The sequence below is a fragment of the Triturus cristatus genome, chromosome 3_1 (genome assembly GCF_964204655.1).
Source record: "Triturus cristatus chromosome 3_1, aTriCri1.1, whole genome shotgun sequence".
NCBI lineage: Eukaryota > Metazoa > Chordata > Amphibia > Caudata > Salamandridae > Triturus > Triturus cristatus.
In genome coordinates, this window is record NC_140583.1 from 398,689,002 (window position 1) to 398,701,732 (window position 12,731).

General features: G+C 45.5%; 1 pseudogene; it reads left to right on the plus strand.

Moving 5' to 3' along the window:
* Positions 1 to 2,353: 2,353 nt before the first annotated feature.
* The window catches only part of LOC146860321 (uncharacterized), a 56,813-nt pseudogene continuing 46,435 nt past the window's right edge, over positions 2,354 to 12,731 (plus strand).

Here is a 12,731-nt window from a genome sequence, read left to right on the forward strand (position 1 = left end):
AATAAAAGCGGCTGTGCAAATTAAAGCACTACGTAACAGCACAGTGCACGAGAAAAGCCAGTAGAGGGTAGGGCTGGGGCACAGTCACTGACTTCAGCGCTAAAGCAGAGCGTGCCCTGGAGCCATTCCACGGTGTTTTCAACAACTGTGCACCAGTTATGTTACAAAAGCATATTTATTAGTTGGTAGGTACGGCAAGATTTAGAAAGTTGCCACAGAAAGCTGACTCAAGTAGACTGGGAAGCTGAAAGCACAGGAGTGAGATCAGGGGAGGAGACAGGGGAGGAGCCATTAGCAGGATGAAAAGAGACGGCAACATTGTGAAAGCACTCGTGCATGTACAGCATCACCCTTTCAGTGCCATCTGTTTCCAATTAGCAAGCACGGCGCAGGCACAATAATTGGAAACAGATGGCGAAGCTGCTCTCTCCCACAAGGTGGATGCTGTACATGAATGAGCGCTCATTGGAAACAGTGCAGTACATGCACTAGTTTTACAAAAAGTGCTGACCGATTACAAGAGGACACTCCTATGCAGCGCTTGCGCACTGATTAGGCGGGACCTAAAAGACAAGTGTTATGCTTTGAGAACATCCTTAAATAGAAAGCCACAGATATTTGCATTTTCGGATTGCACAGTAAAAGCAAGCAGGGTGTACTAACTGTCCTGTAGACTCTCTGGTAAACTTGTTTTTTATTTATGCTTACACAAACCAGATATGAAGAGCCTTCCTTCTTCAGTAAGCTGTACACGAATGGAGGCTTTCTAGGTGTGGAGTTTGAATAGAGATGGTTGGAAGCCCGGATTTTTGTTTTTGTGCGAAGCACTTCCAAGGCCGAAGTACTGAACCAAGGCAACTCCACGAAGAACATTGAAAAGGTAAAAAGACAGAAACTGCTACAGAATTGCATTACACATTTCAAATTATATTCATTTCAAGTGCACGAGCTTGTGTAGTTTATATGGCTCAGTGAAGGAATTAAATTATTTTGGAACACACACAGATAAATACTTTTCGGTTGTGCACCACATAACACATACATCACTTACAATATATTTAGATTTCCCAAAGTAATTTTTCTTGTGACAGATAGCCAAAGAGGTTTGAAGTTGATTCACAAGTGTCTTTCCCCGTAAATCCTGTAAACATGATGGAAGATTTTTATCAGTCTTAAAAGGAGATAATTACTTGCACATAAAAATAGACCATGGTAAAGTACTTTGGTTCATACAAAGAGAAAGCTCCACTCCACTTTGTGTTGAAGTGTCTTTAGTGAAAGTTATCTTTGAATCATTATGGTGGCTGCTATATGTGGGCCTTGAGTTACAAGTCAAAAATGATGAATTAACGCTGAACTAATTGTGTTTCAAATGTCAAGTTTGCAGAAATGTGCATCAAGGGCTCTATTTTTACTGAACTGAAAAACAGGTGATTGTTAAGAGCACAGTTTCTGTGCCCATGATAAATAAATGTAACCAGAAGCTAGACTGCATACCTTTAACAGGTTATTTGTTGCTAGTGTACTCATTTCAACTAAATCCGAATCCAGTGTCCCAAGTCATTTTGTTGCAATCATTAAATAATTGGTTTTCAAGAAAGATGTTGCTGTGGTTGACATAAAATATTGTTTATAATTAGTAAAGGATTGGTTGTTGATTTCAAAACACAAGCTCGTTTTGCATTATTTTGAAACGATGATATTTTCCCACAGAAAATAGAAGTGTGCAGTAAAGCGGATGCGCCCTGTGCATTTGAACTTGGTACATAACTAAACTGCATGTGTATGCTTTGTAAAAAGGCAATATCAAGAGATATTCTACTTAGATGCTCCAAAATAATATTCAGTGAACTTAGTTATTATTAAATTGTATTTAATTGACATTATAAATATGATACTTTTAATATATATCACAGTCTCAAAACTTCTTCTCTCTTGCTTGTTTAGCCTACTATTGCATTACTTAGTTGTATTGTTTCGATTTGCAATATTTGTTGTTGGGTAAACTTGGAAAATTCAGGTGCAACATATATTAACGTGCTAAATGAAAGTCTCTGAAAAATACAATGACTCTCTGAAGGCAGTACTCAAATGTTGGTGTGAGAAATCATGAATAAACTGATGCAATAATGCACAGGCAAAGCCAATAGATCTTGTCTTTGTGAACCATTGGCTTTGCAAATTGTTTTTAGCCACATTGCACAGCACACGTGATGTTGTGTAGCATTGCTAAAGTAAAAATAAAATGAAAAAGCCTTAGATGCAGCTGTCCACTTAATTTTGTAGGCACAAGATGCATGTGTGCAATTTACAAAATATTGCAGGCTCTTTTTTTTCTTGTATTTACTGATACATGACAGGCAAGACAGCCTAAGAGGCAGCGGAGATGAAAAAATACAACCTTGCTCTGCTTGGCATCAGCGAGACCAGATGGACACAGTCTGGACAGAAAAGTCTGGCACCAAGGGTAATGCTGCTGTATTCTGGACACGAGCAGGAGCATGCCCCACATTCTCAGAGAGTAGAACTGATGTTAACACCAGCAGCCATCAGTGCTCTGATTGAATGGGATGCCCATGGTCCCAGATGTATCACAGCTACCTTCCACACAAAGAAAAAGAGGATCAGCATGAATATTGTCCAGTGCTATGCACCTACTAATGAAAGCCAAGAAAAGGAAAAAAAACTGTTGTACAACAGACTCCATCCATCCTGGAGAAGTGCCTTGAGAGAGACAACACTATACTGATGGAGGACCTCAATGCCAAGATTGGAGATGACAACACTGGGTATGAAGAAGTCATGGACAACCATTGACTTGGCGACATGAGTGAGAATGGTGATGGGTTCACCAATCTCTGTGCCCTGAACAGTCTGGTGAAAGGCAGTAGTGTACTGCCAGACAAAATAATACACAAGGCAACATGGGTGTCACCAAACCATTCAACAGAGAATCAGATTGACTATGTCTACATTGCCAACATCTCCCGAAGGACTCTCGAGGATATTCGAGTGATGAGAGGAGTCGCCGTGGCATCAGACAATTACCTTGTCATGGACAAGCTAAAGCTAAAGCTGAAGATAGCATGGATGGAACTGACAAACCAATGCCAGCTATATAGCACCCCACCTCCTCAAAGATGCATAGAAATGGAGTGAATACTCAGTAACAAGTTTCAAGCCCTGCAAAAACTAGAGGATGACAGAGACTCAGTAGAAAGTCAGCTGGAGAAATTAAAAACAACAGTGACATCAACCTGCCAGGAGGTACTGGTTCCAAAGAAAAAACATCATCATAAAGAATTGACCTCCACCAAGACTGTCCGCAAAATCCAGGAGAGTAAGGAAAACAAAGCTGCAGCCAACACCAACCGCGCAAGAACAGGAAAAGGATATGCTCAAGGCAAAACCAACAAGGAAGCAAAGAGAAGCTTAATAGCAGACAAACAAAGATTCATCAATGATCTTGCTGCACAAGCCCAGGACGCATAAAGCCAATGAAACTTGAAAAAACTCTACGACATAACAAGGAAACTCTATAGCAGATAGAGCAAGCCAGAATGATCAGATAAAGACAAAGCTGGGAAGACAATCATGGGTAACAAAGGTCAACAACGGAGATGTGTTGAGCACTTTAAAGAACTGCTGATAAGCTGGTGCCACAGTGACCATCAGACAAACAGCCAGCTTAGAAGGACTTGCTAATTGACTGCAGCAGACAACCAAGAAAGAAATACGTCATGGCATCAAACATCTCTGCAGAGGCACTGAAGCAAGACATTGAAACATCAGTAGACATACTTTACCCCATGTTTGGAAGGATCTGGTAAGAGTAAAAGGTGCCATCAGACTGAAAGGAGGTGTTATCTGATTGAGATCCCCAAAAAAGGTGACCTGATTAACTGCGCATACTACAGAGGAATAACTCTTCTATTAAACCTAGGCAAAGTTCAACAGAGTCATCCTGAATAGAATGAAGGAACAAGTTAATGCTGGAAGGTATCATGCATTGATATGACTCAACCCTTGGATACTACTAGGAGCAGCCTGGTAAAGGAACGCATGGACCTCAATAGCCTGCAAGGCCAAAAATGCGCTCCAAACACTGAGGCACCAACATTACAAGCAGGGAGAAAGCAGGCAGGTTACTTGTGGCACAGCTGGGGCAGAGAGAGGCGAGTATGGTTATTCCCGCCATCATGCCAGACTCCGGGACCCTACTCACTATACCACAGGAAATAGCGGACGTGTTCGCCTCATACTATAAGATCCTGCACTCCCCTGAAGTGTTCGTCTCCCTTGCATCATGGAGGAGGGGCGAGAGTTGCTCAGGGGTACAATTACCAAGGAGGAGGTCGCCCAAGCCATAAGGCTCCTGGGAAAGATGGCTTTCCTGCTGAATTCAACAGGTGGACCAAACCTGTGATAACCGATCTTCTTTATGAGGCATATGCCGAGACCGATCGGGTGGTCTCCCTGGGTCCTGTCTATAACAGAGCCCTTATGTCAGACCTTCCCAAATCTGGGAAAGACCCTCTCTTCTGCGGTAGATACTGACCCATTTCCCTACTCAACAGGAATGTTAAAATTATGGCCAGCATCCTGGCTGCATGCCTCAAGTAGGTTCTCACCTTCCCCATACACGACTCTCAAGTGGGGTTTGTCCCCGGGGGCTCGTCTCGCAACCATCTGCAGGCACTTGCCGATACGGTATGGTCATCGTTGGACATACCGGAGGAGACCTTAACTCTGTCTTTGGATGCCGAGAAGATCCTTCAACAGATTGTTGGGCTACCTGTTCACAGCGCTCCTGAAATTCAGCCTTGATGTGGACTTCATGTCCAAAGTTTGTTGGCTCTATGACTACCCAACGGCACAAGTAAATTACGGTGGTTTTCTCTCTGACCTCTTCCTGGTTCACCAGAAATGCGACAGGGATGCCCTCTTGCTTCTCTGCTCTTCCTCCTTGCCATGTAGCCCCTGGCGGTGGTCATACATCAGTCATATCGGATTATGGGTATCTCTACCCCCAGCGGTTCCTTTCAACTATACTTTTATGCAGACGATGTTCTGCTTACTCTCTTGGCACAGCCCTCTTCCATCCTTGCGGTTTTGTAGACCGTTGAAGCATTCGCTGCCATATCTGGTTACAAAGTCAACTGTGATAAGAGCGAGGCCCTCCCACTCTCGAGAGTTAACACCTGTGCTGCTGACGCCGTATGCCCATTTCAATGTAAGACTGCTCACCTACAATACCTGGACGTCTATGTTAATAGGGACCTGGAGTGCATGATAGAGGACAACCACCACCCACTCATGGAGCGCATGCGGCTTGAATTTCATAAGTCGTCACACCTGAACCTGTCACTCTGGGGCTGCACGCAATTGGTGAAAATGGTAATATGTACTGGCCATGCTCCCCCTGCTTGCGCATTGCGTGAAACTTTGACAAGTGGACAAAGTCATCAAGACCTTTGTCTGGGAGTCATTGAAACCCCATTTAACCATTAAGAAACGTAATGCCCACAGGTCTGTGGGGCCTGGGCCTTCTTTCTGTGGAGCACTATTGTATGGCTCTCCACCTGGCACAGTTTACATTCATTCATACCCGGGTTCGGGATCCCCCATTATGGGTGACAATTAAAAATCGGCGTGACCATGGTTCACTGTGGCTGCTGCCCCTCTACCTACCTGTACCCTCTGGGGCAGGGGCCCTGAACCCTATCATCCAAGCAATGTGTAGAACCTGGGCACAAGCCCACAAGCTCTTCTATGTGAATGCCTACCTCCATGAAAGAGCGCCCATATGGCATAATCATGGAGTCTGTATTGGCAGGGACATGCTTGATTGGACTTCCTGGTGTGCAGCAAACATACATACTTTGTTGCACCTGCTCTCTCATGATGAGCTCAAGTCCTTTGCAGCTTTGCAGGAAGAATTCGGCCTGCCACAAATCCAAAACTGTATCTATATGTGACTGCACCACTGTCTAGTGAGCAGATTAGGTCTGCGACCCTGGTCTGTCTACCAATACCCAGTGCTCACAGACCTTGCTACATGGAGCCAGTTTAAGGGCGTGATGTCCGGGCTGTATAACCTTCTGATCCACAATTTATACTAACAGCCCCAAGTGGAGTGCATCAGAGATGCCTGGCTGACCCGTCTTCAAGTGGAATATGAGAATGAAGACTGGGTGAAGATATTGGAGTCCCTGGTAAGGGGGACTGGAGAGGCCCGGGTGAAGTACAGTCTGTTTAAAATTCCACTGGCTGGCATTGGATGCCAGCACAGCTCTGTGCAGGGAGCCTGCTTCCCCACTCCTCCTGTAGGAGACGCAATCATGCATCCTGTGACATGGTTCACATTCTAGCAGAATGCCCCGCGGTTTGGCTATTCTGGGCTGCAGTAGGGTCCACATTGGGAAAGACTCTGGATATACCTGCTCCAGTATCGAGTCAGCTGCATGACCTGGTGGACCTCCGCCAGCTAACACATCATGCACGCCATCTCCTCACTACGGCTCTCCCGATGGCAAAAATCTGTATACTATGTCATTGGCACTCTCCACAGGTCCCAACCCACGGGGAATGGCTCACAGCCATGTTCATGGCTGCCTCCTACAAGAAGATGATCTACAACCTGATAGATACGGCTGATGAGTTCCTCCTTATCTGGATCCCCCTCCTAGGGGAAAACTGACCCGTTTGACCACCCTCCCTGCCCTCATTTGTCCAGCTCCCTTCCCTTTTCTCTCTTCCACCCCCAGTTCCCTCCCCCTCCTGGTTTTCTTGTTTGACTGTTATACTGGACCCTTCTCCTTCTCCCCATCTCCCCCTCTCTATTGCTGGATTCATATGCATTACACATGACAATTGTATCACTCTTCTATACGTTTGATGCTTGTATTGCGCTTTGTTGTTGATTGGCATTCGTGAATTTAATGAAATAATTTAAAAACAAAAAAAGGAAATTCTCTGGCAGATACAGCAAGTCAGAAAGGCATGTTAAAGACAAAGCTGGAAAGACAATTATGGGTAACGAAGGACAACAACGAAGGTGGGTGGAGCACTTTGAAGAACTGCAGTGCCAACCTGTGCCGCAGTCTCCACCAGACATACAGCCAGCTGACAAGGACTTGCCCATTGACTGCAGCAGACCAACCAAGGAAGAAATACCGCAAGCCATCCAACATTCGAGAGATGTTAAGGCAGCAGGCCCTGACAACATTCCTGCAGAGGCACTGAAGGCAGACATTGAAACATCAGTAAATATGCTCTACCCCATATTTCGAAGGATTTTGGAAGAGGAAAAGGTGCCAACATATTGGAAGGAGGAATATCCCAATAAGATCCCCAAGAAAGATGACCTGACTGCGCAAACTACAGAGGGAGATCTCTTCTATCAACCCCAGGCAAGGTGTTTAACAGAGTGATCCTGAACATAATGAAGGAACAAGGGTATGCTCAGTAGCGAGACCCACAAGCTGGCTTTCGCAAAGATAGATCATGCACAAACCAGACTGCAACACTGTGCATTGTCATGGAGCAGTCAATGGAACGGAACCTCCCCCTCTTCATTGGCTATGAGAAGGCATTTGACAGTGTGGAGAGAGAGACATTTTAGAAACTCCTCCCTCACTACGGTGTGGCAGATAAACTCGTGAGAGTCATCTGGAGCTCTTACGAGGGAATGACCTGTAAGATAGTCCATGGAGGACAACTCACGGAAGCCTTCCAAGTGAGGATCGAAGTCTGCCAGGGTTGTTTGTTCTCGTCTTTTCTCTTTCTGATGGACATAGACCTGATCATGAAGACATCCACAGCAAGGAGAAGAAATGGGATCCAGTGGACACCTTGGATGAAGCTCGACGACCTGGACTTTGCAGACGAGCTGGCACTACTCACCCATACCCATGTGCAGATGCAAGAGAAGACCAACAAAGTGGCAGCCTCATCAGCACAATTTGGCCTCAACATCCACAAGGGAAAAACCAAGATCCGGAAGGCTAACATGGCCAGCACAACGGCAGTCACACCAGCAGGCGATGCACTGGAAGAGGTTGAGGCCTTCACCTACCTGGTCAGTCATAGGCAAGCAGGGCGGCACTGACACTAACGTCAAGGCAAGCATTGTCAAAAAAGACCTGCCTTCATTCAGTAAAAGAAGATTTGGAGCTCCTAATGCTTTGAGATCAGGCTTTATAACACCAGTGTAAAATCGGTCCTTTTGTAAGGATCAGAAACTTGGAGGACAACAGTGACTTCCACCAACAAAGTCCAAACCTTCTTCAACATCTGTATTGGAAAGTGGGTTATTGGTAGGGGCATATGTAGGTCTGCCACTGGCAATAAAGCCACTAACGCATGATAGGACTCAGCATAGGTCTTGGAAAATTATTCCTATGCTCAACCCTTGGTAACATGGCTGCGAGCAGACAGGCTTAACTTCAAAGACAGGTATCTAAAGCATTTAAAAACACAATTTCAGTAAATAATTAAGACACAACACATAATAAAAATCCAACACCACATTATAAAAATAGGAAATATTTTTATCTTTAAAATGACACCAAAATGACAAAACTCCAATGTAGGGAACCGGAGATATCAATTTTCAAAGATTTAATAAAATGTAGCACTTAGAAGATTATAGCACCATATTGTGATACCTGCTCGCGATAGACCGGGGCAAAGTCAAAGTTTCAGGCCAGGCGCGATGGAGCCCTGAGCGACTACAGCTCCCGGCAGGTCCCGGTCTCAGTTTCTACCTCCACACTTAGAAACTTTTCTGGAGCTTTTCTTCCCGAGGGTCCTCAAAGCTACAAGCCAGTCCGGATCCGGTGAGGGTTCGCCGGCTTGACTTGTGAAGAGGTCCCGGTCAACTTCCCTGGCGCGGACTTAAAGTTTGCTTCAGCGGGACAACCCAGGAATCCAGGCCGACACGCAATGGAAGGCAGGCGGTTGGCTCTCGCGGTTGCTCCCAGTCACCTTTTCGATTAGCGGACTTAGAAACTTTTCTGGAGCTTTTTCTCGCGGGGTCTCTCGATTCTCCTCATATAGCCGGATCCGGTGAGGGTTCGCTGGCTTCAGATTTTCTCTAGTCCCGGTCAATCTCTGGAAGTTGTGCTTTTAGCAGTATGAACCTGGATGGCTTGGCCGGCTCGCGGTTGAAGGCAGGTGGCCTGGCTGGCCAGGTTGAGTCGGTCCTTCTATGGAGCTTTTTTTCAAAGTTTCTTCAAAGTTCTCCAAACTTCTTGAACTTCTTCCTGAAGTTCCTCAAAGGGTCCCAAAGTGTCTCAAACTCACTCCAAGGGTCTGGAAGCGCCAAGATGGTCCTTGAAAGTTGAGGACTTCAGTTCCCACAATGCACTGGTGCAAATCCACTGTTGGTTCTCCAAGTTGAGGAATTAGTTGGTAATGTTCCAGTTGAGCTCTTTCACCTGTAACTTTCAGGGAGTCCACTCTTTACTTCTTTTCCAGCAAGGTAATCCACAGGGCTGCAGTTTCAGATGGTGCAGTCTTCAGAGGTTAGGCTTTAGAAATCTTTGCACAGCAAAACTTCTCAGCAGGGCACTTCTTGCTTCAGTTAGTTTCAAGCAGCAGATCTGGAGGGCTCTGTCCCTCTCAGATACTTATTCCAAATTCTCTGGGTCATGCAGGAGGTCACTTCTGACCAATGGGAACAGGGTAACTCCTCAAAGTTATGACCACGTCCTGTAGAGTGTGGCATTATTTTGTCCCAGAGTGCATCAAATCTTCCAAATCCATAATGGCTGATTTTCCAGCAAGGAGGTAAGAGCTGGCTAAACACACCCCCTAGGATGGTTTATTTCCATAGACTCTCCCCCTACCATCTGCACATACCTTCCCTAATTCTGGGTCTGGTGGGGGTCAAAAGTGTAAAGTGGAAATTGACACAGTGGCCATCCCTCTGCCTTTGAAGCCCATGGTTTACGACTCCTCCCCCTGGCCTGGCATTCCTATGGAATAGCACACTGCCCTCCCAGCAGAGCTGGTTAACCCCAGGGGCTCTTTATCACCTCTTCAAGGCAGCCTAGCTAATCCACTCAACTCTGACCAATCAGGGCAGACCACTGGAAGGCTGAATTTGGACTTGCAAACAAGAACGTTTTATAACTTCTTGTACGTACACTTTAGGAGAAATTCAACAATATCATATTGTTGGATTTATTAATACCATTCTGGGAAGTCTTCGAATGGCATGTCTAGTCCTCTCCTATCAATAGTTATTAATCAATAACTTCCTACCATGTTAACCTATGCACCAAGGGATTTGCAATAGGAAAAATGACTTGGGCCATTTTTTCAGCACCAGGACTTACAAAAAAATATTTTATAAGTACTTGCCTTATATCTAATGGAACCCCACCCCATGTGCAACTGGGGGAGACTTTAGGGGTTCTGAATCTGTTGAAAGATTGCATTTCTTCCCTTTACAGTGCTCCTAGCATCAAAGTCGAATTTGAGTTGCACTGTATCACAATGTGGGGAGTGAAATATGAAATTTCACTTTACCCAGGCATATAAAAACTCATTTTATAAGGGTGTACCTTATAAATACCTGACCCCCGCAGCCCTGGGATACCTAGCGGACACGCTGGGGGTCCCTAATATGCCAAAACATTGTAGGTTATCCTATTTTAAGTGCCCCAACCACCAAAGTCGAGTTTGGGCACAATTTACTTTTTAAAAGCAATCCTGGCACCCAGGGCTGATTTTAAACTGACCTCAGGCCTTAGCAGTGCACACATGCAAGTGCAGAAAAAGGCTGCTGGCCTCTAAACTGCCATGCCCCAGGGTACTAGGGACTTCTAGGTAGTTTCAATCCCCTGCCCTATTATATACTAGGGGCTTATAGGGTAGGTCATGCCAGTCACAGGGGTACCCTACCATACCATACTGTACCCTAGTGTATGCAGGTGTTTTAACTGTATTCTAATGTGTCTCTTTCAGCTTAGCACTGGCCGTGGGCCTTGTTAGGCAGAGCCCAAAGTCAGTCAGAGTCAGTTACCACCAGCATCAGTCAGCAAAACGTTGGGGGGTGCCCAGGGCACAACCTGTCTGAGGAAAATCCTCCCAATCAGTTGTCCAAACACCATCAGCAATGACAACCTATGGCAGCAGGCTTTCCAACTCCCTGCTCAAGAAGAAATCATGAAAAAATGCTAGGGCTGGATAGGTCACACCCTCCGCAAGCCCTGACCTGGAAACCTCAGGGGAAAAGGAAAAGAGGAAGGTTAAGAAACACCTGCCGCCAAAGCCTTGAGGCAGACTGAAAGGAGATAAGTTACAACTTTAGTCATTTGGAAAGAAAAGCCCAGGACAGAGATGACTGGAGAGTCCTGGTTAATGGTGAATTAACACACAGAAGGGTGGAGGGACACTGAAGCAACAGGAAGGGTATTAAAACGCAACAGGGGGAGGATTGGCAGGGATGTCAATGCATCGGGGGACATCAGGAGCAAAAATAACACAGGGGTTGGGCAAAGAAACATGGAGGGTACGGGTATGGGGGAAGCGATGTGGAGAAACACTTGGGTGAGTGCAAGAGGGAAGGCACGGGGAGAATCCGTCGGGCAGCAGAAAGTAATGCAAAGTCCAGGGAAAGAGGCATACACAAGGAAGATTGTTAAAAAATACACGCTCTATGATGGAGTGCTTCCCACAAAAGAAAAAAGCAGCGCTTGAAAAGTAAGTAATGGGAGCAGTGATACCGGACAATCAAAGAGATTGTAAAGAGGCAATGCTCCATTGGAGGGACAAACTCAAGACTGACTCCTGCTATGGGACAGGAATGTCGCCCCGACCGATTTAAAACATGTAAAATAAAGCAATTAATAAAAGTGCTTTATCATTTTATTTTACAATACGGAGCAGAGTTGTGAGGGCCGAGCCATTCTCTGACAGCAGCAGGAGGAGTGGTGGGCTCAGGGCACTGCAAGTGTGCATGAGGGTTTGATTGGCTGTCTTATGACGACTAAACTAACATGCGCACTTAGCTATCTCCATGCTGTTGCATGGAGAGCAGCAGACACAGGCTCCCAGTCCTTTTTGGAGCATAAAATCAGCCTGCTTCGCCCACTCCTGGTGCTTCTCCCATGCTGGTCAATACCAGCATCAGAGCAGCGTCTGGACATGGGAGTCTGGGAGCATGTGCATCTGGAAGAGCACCGTGGCGGCAGGTAAGTTTTCTTTTCTTTCTTTTTTTTATTATTGTTCACTGCGCTGCCTACTACTTTTCCCTGCTAGGAGCCGCCACTGATCTGCATTTGTTGGTTCAGGGTCAGCCCTAGAGTCTTTTCTACGATAGGCAAAAATGCCCAAGTACGCCACGCCACACCACACATCCCCCATCCTGGTGCAAGAGCACACACAGCACACATAACAAAACACACGTGAAAGTAATGTCATTTTCATACAATATAAATGATATTTATCTCCTAAACACCCAAAGGAATGATTGAGTTTGAAGGTCACTCAAAGTTAAAACTTTTTAAAACAAACAGAAAAGCCTGGCCCACTCTTGCTTTCTGCTACTGAATAGTTGTAGCCAAACAATACGTCAAAGGCCTAACGTGCTGTACTTTTTAACAATAACTGCAGTCGCGCTCCTACCCTAATTGGACAGCTACACAACAAATTACCCCTTGGTAGGCACATAGCACATAATCCGTTTTACGTGTTCAAAACATTTCTTTTCGAAAATATGG